The 13,018-nt window shown below is 36.5% G+C and overlaps 1 protein-coding gene and 1 long non-coding RNA gene across 2 annotated transcripts in view; one reads left to right on the plus strand and one right to left on the minus strand.

Annotated features, from left to right (window-relative positions):
- Positions 1-13,018, plus strand: part of LOC115433827 (fibroblast growth factor 14-like) — a 109,147-nt gene that overhangs the window by 26,494 nt on the left and 69,635 nt on the right. The gene's annotated exons all lie outside the window — the stretch shown is intronic.
- Positions 325-13,018, minus strand: part of LOC115433839 (uncharacterized) — a 13,291-nt gene continuing 597 nt past the window's right edge. The window contains exons 2-3 of the long non-coding RNA XR_003937433.1: positions 2,648-2,655; positions 325-532 (exon numbers count right to left, since the gene is read on the minus strand). This is a non-coding gene — a long non-coding RNA (uncharacterized LOC115433839). The remainder of the gene's footprint in view (positions 533-2,647; positions 2,656-13,018) is intronic.

A 13,018-nucleotide genomic window follows, 5' to 3' on the forward strand; every position in this document is an offset into this window, starting at 1 on the left:
ATATCTAGTTTGATTAGGGTCATTTTGTCTTCTTTTAATACTGCTTAAGTGTCCCTTTGTTCATACGAAGTGTAAGAGATAAAGAGTTTTGTTTTTTCTTTACTGTTTCTGCAGATGACAAGTGAAACACATAAAGGTAAAACCAAACTCTTGTATTTTACAATTTTGTCTGAAAAAAGGAATAGTTAAATTGCAAAATATATGTATTCAGGGTTTCTGTTATCAGCAAATCTAATTTAATGCTTTTTAATGTCCTTTTTAGTGCCACTTTAAACAAATTTAATGCCCATGTCCAACTGCAGATACAATTTTATAAATAGTTTTATGACAGTTTACCATCGACAGGCTTTAACCAGGTTCTGAATAGTTCCTCCTCCAATCACTTCTGCTGAAACTTGCATTTTCCCATTTTTCCGACATTTGCTAATATCCCCTCCGCTCTTTCGCTGCAGCACGTTACATTCCAAGCATCTGGTGTTGTGACTTCGTGTGTCAGCCTTAAACAAAAGCCAATTAAAGGGTTCCACCTATACTTTCGATCAAAATTATTAAATGTTTATATAATCAAAATAAATCGTGAATAACAATGCTTTTTCTCCATCAAATGTAATTTTTTAATGCCTCTGAACATCGAATTTAATGCTTTTTAATGCCATTTAAGGCCTTAATTTTCACACAAAATCTATTTAATGACTTTTAATGACCTGCAGAAACCCTGGTATTAGTTTGGGCAGTGCATTGATGAGTAATTTGTGCTCAAATCGTCATCTTCAGTTTATTTTTGATAAGTTTTTTGACGTTATAAAAATGGTTGATTTACAATCATGACAGAAACAATGACGGAAACTTAAAATGGATGACAGCAAAACGTAAATGCAATGACGACAATAATTTATGACTCATTCTTCACGATATGTTCGATGATATTGATGAGGTCTGATTTAGACTAGAGTGAAATCCTACCTTCATCTGTATAACTACTCTAGACAGATAGATATATAGAAGCTTTATTGCCATCATATGTACACAAGGCATCAACATGACGAAATTCAAGGTGCTCTTCAGATGAGTGCAATCAAGCTTGACATAAAAGAGAACATATACCACACCAAATAGAGGTAGCTAAAAAAACAATTAAAAGCAGCTAAAACCACACTAAAAACAAGTAAAAGAAACTAAGACAATGAAAGTATTTAAGACAAAATAAAAGTGCTAGACAATAAAAACACACACCTAACAACACTTAACAATATTAAAGCAGACGCAGACATGTAAGAGCTTAACCTTATAGGGTATAACATATAACGCTGCTGCATATGGGTGTTTATTACTGTCACGTTATCGCAACAATGCCTAAAATCTGAGTTGAATGAGTACACATCACACACACATATAAACTAACTGCCCTTTGTAGCACTAGATAAGTCAGGCATCGCTCTCTAGCCTCTGTCTGGAGGACAACTTTACAGCTGTCACTGATAGGTGTGTGTAGACAGATGAGGCCATGATGACTGAAACTGAAGCTGCTCATTAGTGGCTTCCTCAACTTTAGTCATCATCTGCGCTGAAGTTAATATACAGCATAAATATGTGCTCATGTGACTGTGGAGTTTTTCTGAGGTGACAGTGTGTTGACATTTTTCTAATCATCCATTTTAATTCATTACACTGATTAGCCTTACAGCTAACGTGCACGGATTTAATTTCAAGTGGCAAACACCTCCAGGAAATGCAAATACGGTTTCACACAGGTCAGTGTATTTAGGGGATTAGTCACTGTGGAAGGAGGCTATTTAAATTAGAAAAAGCACAGAAAAACAATTAAAGCAGCCATAATGTGAAGCTAAAAAAACAGCAGAGGTGAGGGTGGATGACAGACATAGAAGGTCTGTAAGGCCTGGTGATTAGAATCTAAAAAAAAAAAAAAAAAAAATCAATAAAATGTGAATATATATGTATTTAACTGTCAAACTACTACAGCTCAGCTGTAAAACAAGACTATATAATTTGTTAATACAGACAGCATTCTATTGTTACTGAAACAGGTTGATTAGTTGATTTACTGGGGGACTATTTTCAGAGGGGGATTAATTTATACCAGGGTTTCTGCCGGTATCAGCAAATCTAATTGAATGCTTTTTTAATGCCCTTTTTTTTAATGCCACTTTAAACAGTTTTAATGCCCATATCCAACTGCAGATATATTTGTGATGGTAGGGGGTTAACATGTAATTATTTTTTTCCTGTTTTATGTACGCAAGTAAAAGACCAATGGAACTTGTCATCCATAGCGACAGATCTCATATTAACCCTTACACTTCTAAGCGCAAAAGACTTTTATTTAGCACAATTCAAATTAGCGTTGTTCACTGAAGCATGAAAACAGACCCACAACACTGGTGTCAGTCATGGTCAATTAACACATATGACCAGATTTTCAAAATGTCTTTGCATTTTGGTTTTATGTTGTTTTTTTTCTGAGTCTCATCTTTTTTCTGATACACCCTGTAGAGAAAATTTCATTTGGGAACTGACATAAAAGTAACGCTGGGTTTTTACGGGTTAATACCAGTTTGTCCAGTTCTCACTCTGCATGCTCCTGAGCCCTTAACAATAAACCACGCAGTAATAACATCGGTATTTTCACACTCATCACTCTTTCATCAGAGGACGTGTCGTATCTGTCGACCGTTTCAAATCTCTGTTGTGGGACGCGCTGCTCTCAGATCTGTATTGTGGCTGAATTCGGATTAGATGCAGTTTTTCGTTAGCCTGTCAGGCTGAATGGGATCCTTAAAGCGCCGTACTGCTGAACTGTTCATATTGTCACTGAGACGGCTTACTATACACACACACAACACACAAACACACACACAACTCCTTTAATGCAGCACTGTGGAGAAAACAGCTTAGTGTGAACTCTCCTCAGTTTTTCTGAGTGTGATCCAACGTCTAGAGCACAGACTGTCCACTGTCATGTCATTTTATTACATTTCCACTTTATTTTTTTATATTAAGAAGAGAAAAAACTGATACTCAAGAGGGCTAAGTTTTGGATATACACTTCAGAACTGCTGAGTAAAATCCTGTCAGACTCCTCAAACTCTTCATACTCCCACATAAAAAATTATATAACGCTCAACACTCTTCCCCTCACACTGAACCGTCACAAACATTTCTGAATTCTGCCAACAACATAACAGAAACACAGTCCAACTCTGCCCTCTTGTACTTTCTAACTCTTTAATTACACTTCCTGACACTGCAACAGCTTGTCACACTTTAAATGATGTCAGCTCACATTAATCTTTTATTGTCTGTCAGTGTTTACTTGTCAGTCGCCATTTCTACAGCCTATAAATGACACTTTGACAGTTAACAGACTTTGTATAATGTGATAATGTAATAGTGCAAAAGTTTGTTATTTCTGAAGTTATAAGGACAATATATATTTTTAATTCAATAGTACGTATGGGTGAGGTCAAGGGTGTCACAGATGGACAGCCCACTACTCTTTAATTCATAACTTTTGAACCAGACAAGTTAAAGACAAATATTACACATAATTGGAAAGGTCTAAACGCCATCTGAAACATACTCAAAGGGCAAAATTTAGTTTCAAATATTTTTAAATGAAAATATCAAAAACTACTGCATCACCGATGGACAAAAAAATTAACATCTATTTTTTTTCTAGAATTACAAAGTTCTGAAAAGTGAAGTTCCTCTGACATTTTCACCCTATAATGTATTCAGTGTATACCTTAAACCCTCCATTTTACAACCTAATAATTTGTTAGAGGAAAAAAATATTCGATCATACCAAAATAGTAAGACTTTGACAAATGGCAGTGTCACAGATGGACAATAAAAGTAAATATCAAATTAAACATTTTTTATTTCAGTTATCAGTATCATATAATTTGTTTTTTATTTTACAACATTTACAACGTACAAATAATATTAACATTATTTTCAAATGTATTTAGCATAGATATATGCATTTATTCATTTTAAACACTGTGTGTTTAGAATACAGGGGTTGGACAAAATAATGGAAACACCTTCACCTCAAGATGATAATGCCCCAATCCATACAGCTAGAATTGTTAAAGAATGGCATGAGGAACATTCTAATGAAGCTGAGCATCTCGTATGGCCGGCACAGTCCCCAGACCTCAACATTATTGAGCATTTATGGTCAGTTTTAGAGATTCAAGTAAGACGTCGATTTCCACCGCCATCGTCTCTAAAAGAGTTGGAGGGTATTCTAACTGAAGAATGGCTTAAAATTCCTTTGGAAACAATTCACAAGTTGTATGAATCAATACCTCGGAGAACTGAGGCTGTAATTGCCGCAAAAGGCGGACCTACACCATATTAAATTATATTTTGTTGATTTTTTAAGGTGTTTCCATTATTTTGTCCAACCCCTGTATGACAAATAGTATAATAGTCAAATATCAATGTATTTGGAATAAATTTAGTTTATTTATGGAGTTTATAAAATGAACCCAGAATAACGGCAGAAAACTATGTCACTTTCTAAACAGTCACACTCAGAAAACTCTTTTTTTTTTTCCCCACAAATTTTCTCTCATTTCAAAATACATTTTCCTAAAAATATAAGTAATCACCTACCCATTAATATAAGTTTGGTGTAGATTATTTTAATTTAATTGTTTTGACCAGATGTTAACCTTCCCTTGACTTCACCTATATTCTGATTGGAAACTGCAGCTAAACTGTTTACATGGATGCCCAATAAAGTGATCTGATAGGATATACATTTTGTTTAACGGCAAGAGAAATAACCTATCAAGACTTAAATAAGAAAAATGTATTTATCTACTTCATAGTATGCATTATGCAATATTCCCACACGCATGAATACATAATACAAGATTTTTATTTTTACTAAAAATGAATACTGGGTTCAAAAATAATGTATTAGTTTCACAGTCCTTGAAATGGAACTGATCCAAGTGTGGATGTAGGAGTAGTTCAGGTTCATTCATATCACAGACACTTATGCCAAACCATACGAGTCTCTAAAGGGGATAGTTGGAGTTTTTGTACTGGTTTTACAGCTTAAAAGCTCAATGTGTTTACAAGTATGGTAAATTTAGGATATTTCCACCTCTTTTTCTTGCCATCATATGATCTTTTTTTTTTCCATAAGGCGGTCCTGAAGCCTCTTAAACTTACCCAAGCTCATTGACAATTGTGTAGTTGTGTCTCCAAATGAACAAATCCTAATAATACTTCAGCTAAAAAGACGACAAAGATGAAGTTAACAGGAAAAATAAAGACACTAATAAAGTTCAACTTCACCTTCACTCTACTTTAAAACTCCTCTTAGTATTTGATATAGATTCAACTTCCATATAATATTGTAAATGCAAACAAAAATTAAATGAATCTTAAAGGTTCAACATGGAACGTATTATGCTGACAGCTGTTTCTGGATGTTTCTACACTATCGATATCTTACCTGATTGACCCAAGTCTTGTGCACTGAAATCGAGACATTATGGCTGTTATCATATGTAAAATAGCTATGAAACGGATGAAGTTTATTTTGATATGTATGATTTTTTTTTTTTGTGTGTTTTGTGCCAGATCGTTTGGAATTTATTTTGACATGTGTAAGATTTGTTAAGGTACTTTGAGGAACTGACATGGGACTTTGTGATCAGTAGAAAAAGATGGGGTAAGGGGGCGGGAGTACAAAAGCTGGACTTCATCCCGCTGCTTTTCGAAAGTTTTAGTTAGAGCGAGAGAGATAAATTGCAAAACCGAAAACCTGCGGTCCGTAAGGGCAGATTTTCCCGTGCAGAGTGGACCGAACAGTACACTGTTTTCCCAAGTACTGTTGCATCCTTAGTAGCCATCTTATCTCACTTCTACTGGCATACGCATAATATGGACAGTACCAACACCTAAAATACTATTTACTATGCTGGCAACTTTCTAACACTATAAACTACACTGTTCATAGTTTAACTACTCCTGCTCACTTACTACCTGCTGCGCTTTGCTAGCCTCCTGCCAAAGTTGTTGTCATCACCAATGCATTGTATCAAAGGACAAAGTGTCTTTACTTTGCATACAGTCATATTTACACAGAAATAGTACACAATTCACATACTGATGCATTCATATTTCCTTTTCAGACATACACCGTTGCCCATAATGTCAGAATAAAATATTTTTACCTGTTCACATGAAATGATCTTGACAATGTGATTTATTCTTGATAAATAAAGTATAACTGGGCCTCACCTAGTCAAATGTGATGCTGATGTGGAAAATAAAAAGAGGAACGTTCATCACAGTTCATCACAGGGTTGACATATACAGACAAATAACCATTCACTCTCATATTACGGGTGATTTGGATCGACCCATTATGTCTTTGGACGGTAGGACAAAGCAAAAAGTCCCCTGAGAGAACATGTAAACTCCTGAAGAGAGCAATAACTTTAAAATGGATTGACTTCAATGATGCATCTAGAAGTCAGTCAGCCTGAGCACATCAAAATAAACCACTACAGCAAACAAGGATGCTCAAGCACATTCTGACCTATGTCTTTAAAGAGCAGGCGGGGTGTGAAGGGGTGGGATAACATGAAAGGACAGGAAGTTGAATTATCACCACCGCTGCAGAGCAAATCCAATGTATTGTACAGCTGACAATGACACATCAGTGATCCTTTTCCAACAGTTCACAGTTTGATAACTCCTCCTACTTTCTGCCTTTGTCAGCATTAACATGTGGGGAGACTCATGCATTTTCCGTAACACAGTAGCTGAAATTAGACATTGTTTTACCCCGACTCTGGCTGCCAGCAGCTGCTGCGGAGAAAAATAAGCTGAAGTTCTCGCCCAGCATGTGTTCTCGACCGTGGGTGGCACTGGAAACGTTCTCCTTTGTTGAGTCTTGAAAAAGTTTTATCTCTTGTCAGATTATCTACCTACGCTGTGCGCTCCCATTATTCAAAACTAATGTTATGTCTTATTCAGTCAGACAGACGTGCAGGAGCGTTTGAAAGCCAAAAACTGCTACTGAAGGAGAAGAGCACATCTGGTGTTAACAACAAAAACAACAACAACAAACTGAAGATTAATCTCCGCTTCTCTGGGTAATAGAATTATTTTCATTCTGCACACCTCAAGGACCTGGCAGATTAAAACCAGCACAAGTCTGCAGGCTTTTTCATGACGCCACATGTTGTGATAGTACTGCCAACACAATCACACACCGACCTGTGACTCATTACAACACACCAGCAGGTTACACTGATGTAAACATCCCAGAGCCATGAGAACAAAGTCTCATTAAAGGCATTGGTTTGTGGGTAAACTTTCACTGGGCTAAAATAATTCAGTTATCTGATGGTGTTTGTTTTCTGACGCTGATTGCTGCAGCACACACAGATTGAGATGGAACGAGAATACATGAATTAGTATTGACAGATACATTAGCTTTCTTTGACACGTTTATACTGTATTGTACAGTTATAGATTGACCCGTAACACACTCTTATAAAGTACTATTATTACCCTGCCCCCCAAAAGGGGAGGCAAGGGGGATTGGTTTGGGTTCGGTTTGTTTCTTTGCTAACACTTTAGCAGCAAAACTATTGCTTCAATTCACACCAAATTGGGTTTATAGATTGCCAGTGACCCAAAATAGATGTCATTACATTTTGGGAAAGGTAGGCTGAAGTTCAAATTTTTTATGAATTTTTGAAATAGTTTTTCTTCTCCCATTTACCTATAATAGACGGAATTTCACGTTTATAAAAACATCAATTTTGTTTCAATTAATGTCAAACTTGGTACATGTATAGAAGCAATTGATATGCTGACATCATCACATGCATAGACATGATGACATCAGCTGGATCAATGACAAAATAAGCTACAATACGTGCGAGGGGCGGGGTTTGTTGTGCCTGGCACCACTTGTTTAACACTGCTTTTATGTTATACCTCTTTACTATTAAGTTGATGATATCCTGCAGCATTAATGTGCAGTTTTGAAACACTTTTCCATTCCATTTGCAAAAAAAAAAAAAAAAGGTTCTCCAACTCATCAAGCTCTGTTGAAAGACATTACGCAACACTTCAATTTGGAGACAACCAAATTTTCACTAAAAGATAATGTAAAGTTATTTTATTCAATTTGGCAGCCCTTTATAGATTATTTTAATATTAAGTAAGTAGGTAGACCCCCCCCCCCACCCTTTTTTTTTTTTATATGTGTATATGTGTGTGTACATGTACATGAGTGCAGGTGTAGTGTTCTTGTTGTGACATCACATATATTGGACACTGTATATGACTTTTTTTATATTGTCATTATTCTAATTTTAAAAAAAAGAGTTTTCAAAAAAAAAGAAAGAAAAAAAGGATAGTGGATGAACTTTTCAGTCAGTAGTATGTGTTGAAAGGATCAGTACAGTTTTCTAGTCACAGTGAGACTTTCCATACCTGCACCACATCCATGGAACAGAAGCAGCTCCTCTTTTAGGTGTAAGCTCCTTGGTTTTTGTGATGGTCAGAGGTTTTTTTTTTGTTATGTTCCCTCTTCTATGTGGTTGAGTGGGATGCCTTCACTGGGATTTCATGCCTGCATCTGTGTCCTGTTGAGGAAAAAAAAAGTCAGAAGTTATTTTGTTACTAGCAGAAAAATACCCAGTTTTCCTTAAAATCAGTTATGCCAACAACATTTAACTAACTTCCAGTCTGTGTTGTGCTGTTAGGTGGCTGTTTGGTTTCATGTAGCACATACCATTTCAAGCCAATAGTAGCTTGTGTTGCACACATTTGCTGCCTTAGAGAAACAGAGGGCAGGCGCCAAAGGCTTCAGCATCATAAATGTCTGCATTTGGGTTACTATTACATGTAGCTCAGGAGCCATGGGTTAGGAACCACTTCTCTAGACTGATGCAGTACATCATGAGTAGTTGAAACAAATCTAATAAAAATCAAATCTTATTTATATAGTGCCAAATCATAACAACAGTCATCTAATGACACTTTACATATAGAGCCAGTGGGAACCAGACGCTAAAGCCAATTTACAGAAACCCAACAGAATCCTCCAGGGGCAAACACTTGTGACTGGTGACAGTGGAAGGAAAAACTTCCTTTTAACAGGCAGAAACCTCAAGCAGACCCTGACTCCTGGAGGACAGGCATCTGCCTTGACCAGTTGGGATTAAAGAGATAGGGTAAAGGAGGAGGGGGGGGAGAGAGAGAGAGAGAGAGAGAGAGAGAGAGAGAGAGAGAGGATGAAGTAGGGGAAGACACATGGATGCAATGGATTCACAGATAACTGAACCACAACTATCAAAAAATAGATCAGCTGGTGCTGGCACAACCACCAACAACCAGAACAAATGCCCATGACAGTTAATACTACTACTACAAATACAAATATTAACAGTGGATACACTATCACTACAAATATAAGCACCAACAGTGGATGTACCACTACAGAATCATGAGACACGAGACATGATGTTAAACCGTCCATTGTGCCAATAGATGGTATGCACATGAGGTTTGCCTTGACGTTGAGAGGGGGGTTGGAGCTGTATCTCAAACACATTGCCATTTGTAAAGAAAAATAAATCCAAAGAAATATTTAAATTAAAATAAAAATTACTAAGTGTATTTAGAAAACAGATCATTAGATTTCAGTTTGCCTTCCTGTGCACTTGCCTTATGTCTTATTTTGTACCTCAGTAGCAGCACGTTATTGTTGTATTGCTGCAAAACCACCAAACAGATGTCATACACAGTCTTTCCCTTGTTTTGGTGCCTAACCCTAGCCATAAATTAAGCATAAAGCAGACCAGACAGCAGTCATATGACTTTGTAACGCTCACTTTCAGTGGTTTGGAACAAATGTCTTCGTGCTGACAGAAGCATCCAATTTGAAAGAGGTTTTTGTTTTGTTTTCTTGATCTAAAGCCAATATTTCATCTCACTGACCAGATGCAATCACAAACACTGCTTTTGTTCTGGAAATAATATAAATGATAGACATGACACGGCTCAGAAACACACCGCTTACAAACTGAGCCTGTGAATTTAGTGTACAGTCACTGTTTTGGATCTCACCTGTTTGGTTACATTATAAATCATGGGGCTGTTTTAACAAATAGATTCTAACTGCTAATAAAACCCTGGTACATAAAAGCTGCAATCGCATTAACTATTAAATGCACTCCTGACGAGGAGGTTAAGTGGAGGATAAACTGTGGATGAATTACTTGACTGACTCCACTGCACGATCAATACCACAAGTAGAGATAAACACACAGGATAAAGAACATGATATGCATGTAATTCACCAGAAATGGAGAAACAGTGGAGCTGCAAAGTTTGTCTAACTGGGACATTTGTTTTCTTTACCTTTGAAGACCCTGGTGCTAAAAGTACTGAAGTCACAAAAAAAGTCTGTTAATTTATAAAGACCCAAACATCCATCATCGACCAAAAGCATCCACTGATCTAAGCTATTGATCCATTAATCCTATCAATACATGTAAATAACTGGTGTAAAATACAGTTTATCATCTTTTCATGGTCATCAAATATGACCCATTTGGACGTTCAGAGGCTCCGTAGTAAATGTGCAAACACCGTCATCTTCTGCAACATTGATTCACCAGTAAAACCCATGGAGCTGGATCAATGACTGTGGACACACTTCGTTTATGTCCAGTTAATGCTATATTTTACTGAAAAAGCCACCTTTTCTTCACTTTTTTCTGGTTTGATACAAAAACCTTTGACTTTACTCTGAGCTTTTATGAACATCTTCATGATCAGTCAATTAAACATAGGAAATGCATGATTTTCACTGGAAAAAATGCAAAAGGAGGATAATATTAAAATAAATGGTGATAAATCACTTAGGAAAGGTTAAATGGAGAGAGAAATTCATTTGGGAACTGCCACACAAGTCACACTGGGTCCTTATGGGTTAAAAATATTTATAGGATGGACTTAGCTAAACAAATACGTGTTTATATGCGCTACTTGAATCATCCAAAAATGTGACCCCGGTACTTATAGTCCCAGCGTCTTCATTTCCTCGTCTCATTTTGACATTGTACACACATTTTCCGTTGTGTTTTCACTCTGAGGCCGACACAAGGGCTACAGCTGACACCAAACACCTCCTTAATTCAACCACTCGCTTGCAGGAGTTTTCTCTGCAGTTATCTTTGCCTCTGAACCCCTGCTACACCCTCTCTTCTTCCTCCCTCCTCCCATCTTCCTCTGTAGTTCCGACTTTTTAGAGAAAAATCTGGAGCGCTTATGTAACTGCTCTGATGCAGAAATTTTCCATTATGGAGTGTTATCATTTTATTTTTTTGCATGGGAAAACCAACACTGATGACCTTATATCCTGACCTGCTCTAATGGTAAATCCTGCCCTTTGACCCCTCTGTGGAAATGCAGACACTGAGCAGAGAAACAGCCACATTAACCCATAAAGACCCAGTGTTACTTTTCTGGCAGTTCCCAAATGAATTTTCTCTCTATTTAACCTTTCTTAAGCTATTTATCACCATTTATTACAATATTGTCCACTGTGTTTTGTGTTTCTTCAATAAAAATCAGGTATTTTCCCATATTTCATTTACTGATCAAGTAGATGTTCATAAAAACTCAAATTAAAATTAATTATCGTAATATCAGAAACAGAGAAATGAAGAAAATGTGACTTTTTCAACAAAATCTATCATTAATTGAACATAAACCAAGTGTCTCCATCCACTGTCATTTATTCAATTCCATGGTTTTACTGGTGAATCAGTGTTGTAGAAGATGATGGTGTTTCCGTGGCAACTACGAAGCCTCTGAATGTCCAAATGGGTCATATCTGATGACCATGAAAAGATGATAAACTGCATTTTACATCAATTATTTACAAGCATTGATAGGTTTAATGGATCAGAAATATTTACACATTTTATATTGGTAGATGATTTTGGTTGTCAGTGGTTGTTTGGGTCTTTATGGGTTAAGTTACAGCTGATTGGTTGATTTCAGTCCGTCGTCAGTGTTTTTTACAGTTGTTAACTCTAGGGAAAAAGCCATGCCTAACACAAATTGACTTTCACTGTTATTATTTCACACTGTGAAGTACTAAAAACACCCAGAACATTAACACACAAGCCCCCTTTGAATTTTTGCTCGAAGCTAAAAAAGAGAAAAAAAGTCGGTTTTCGAAAGTGAGATCAATAGTAATATGTGAGGTGTTTAAGAGGCTATGGTCCACAAAGCCCTCTATTATCGTCTGCTGCTGTAGAGAGCCTGTAGCAGGGTCTAGAGACATTAAGAGCTGTTGCATGCATTCATCCAGCTGTTCACTCAAACCTAATACAAAAGCGCTAGGAAATGGTATGGGCCGCTTCCGAAGTTACACAGTTATCACAGACTGTAGATAACAGTATATACTACACATAAAGGGCACTTTGTTGTCTCAAAAATCACGCTCTTTATGGAAGCATTTGTCATCATGTGGATGGTGCAAGCAGCGTCTAGTTTACACATTATATTTTACATATTTATCTTATTTTACTGCTATAGCGTTCCAAGTTTAGAAAGCAATATTTATGCTTGACGTGTGTTCATTTGTGTTTGCTGCTACTGTTTACACTGTTATATTTTATATGTTTGGCTTTATTACCCCGCCCCCCCCCAAGAGGAGGCAAAGGGGTATTGTTTTGGATTTGGTTTGGTTTGTTTGTTTGTTAACACTCTAGCAGCAAAACTATTGGTTGAATTCATACCGAATTGGTTTTATAGATTACCAGTGATCCAGAATAGATCACATTAAATTTTGGGAACAGTAGGTCAAATTTAAAATTTTTTATGATTTTATTTTTTTTTTTTTTAATTTACTCATTTACTTATAATGGGCGAAATTTCAAATGTCTGCAGCAGCAAAACTAATGGTTGAATTCATACCAAATTGGGTTCATAG

This window comes from Sphaeramia orbicularis, chromosome 2, assembly GCF_902148855.1.
Source record: "Sphaeramia orbicularis chromosome 2, fSphaOr1.1, whole genome shotgun sequence".
Taxonomy (NCBI): Eukaryota; Metazoa; Chordata; class Actinopteri; order Kurtiformes; family Apogonidae; genus Sphaeramia; species Sphaeramia orbicularis.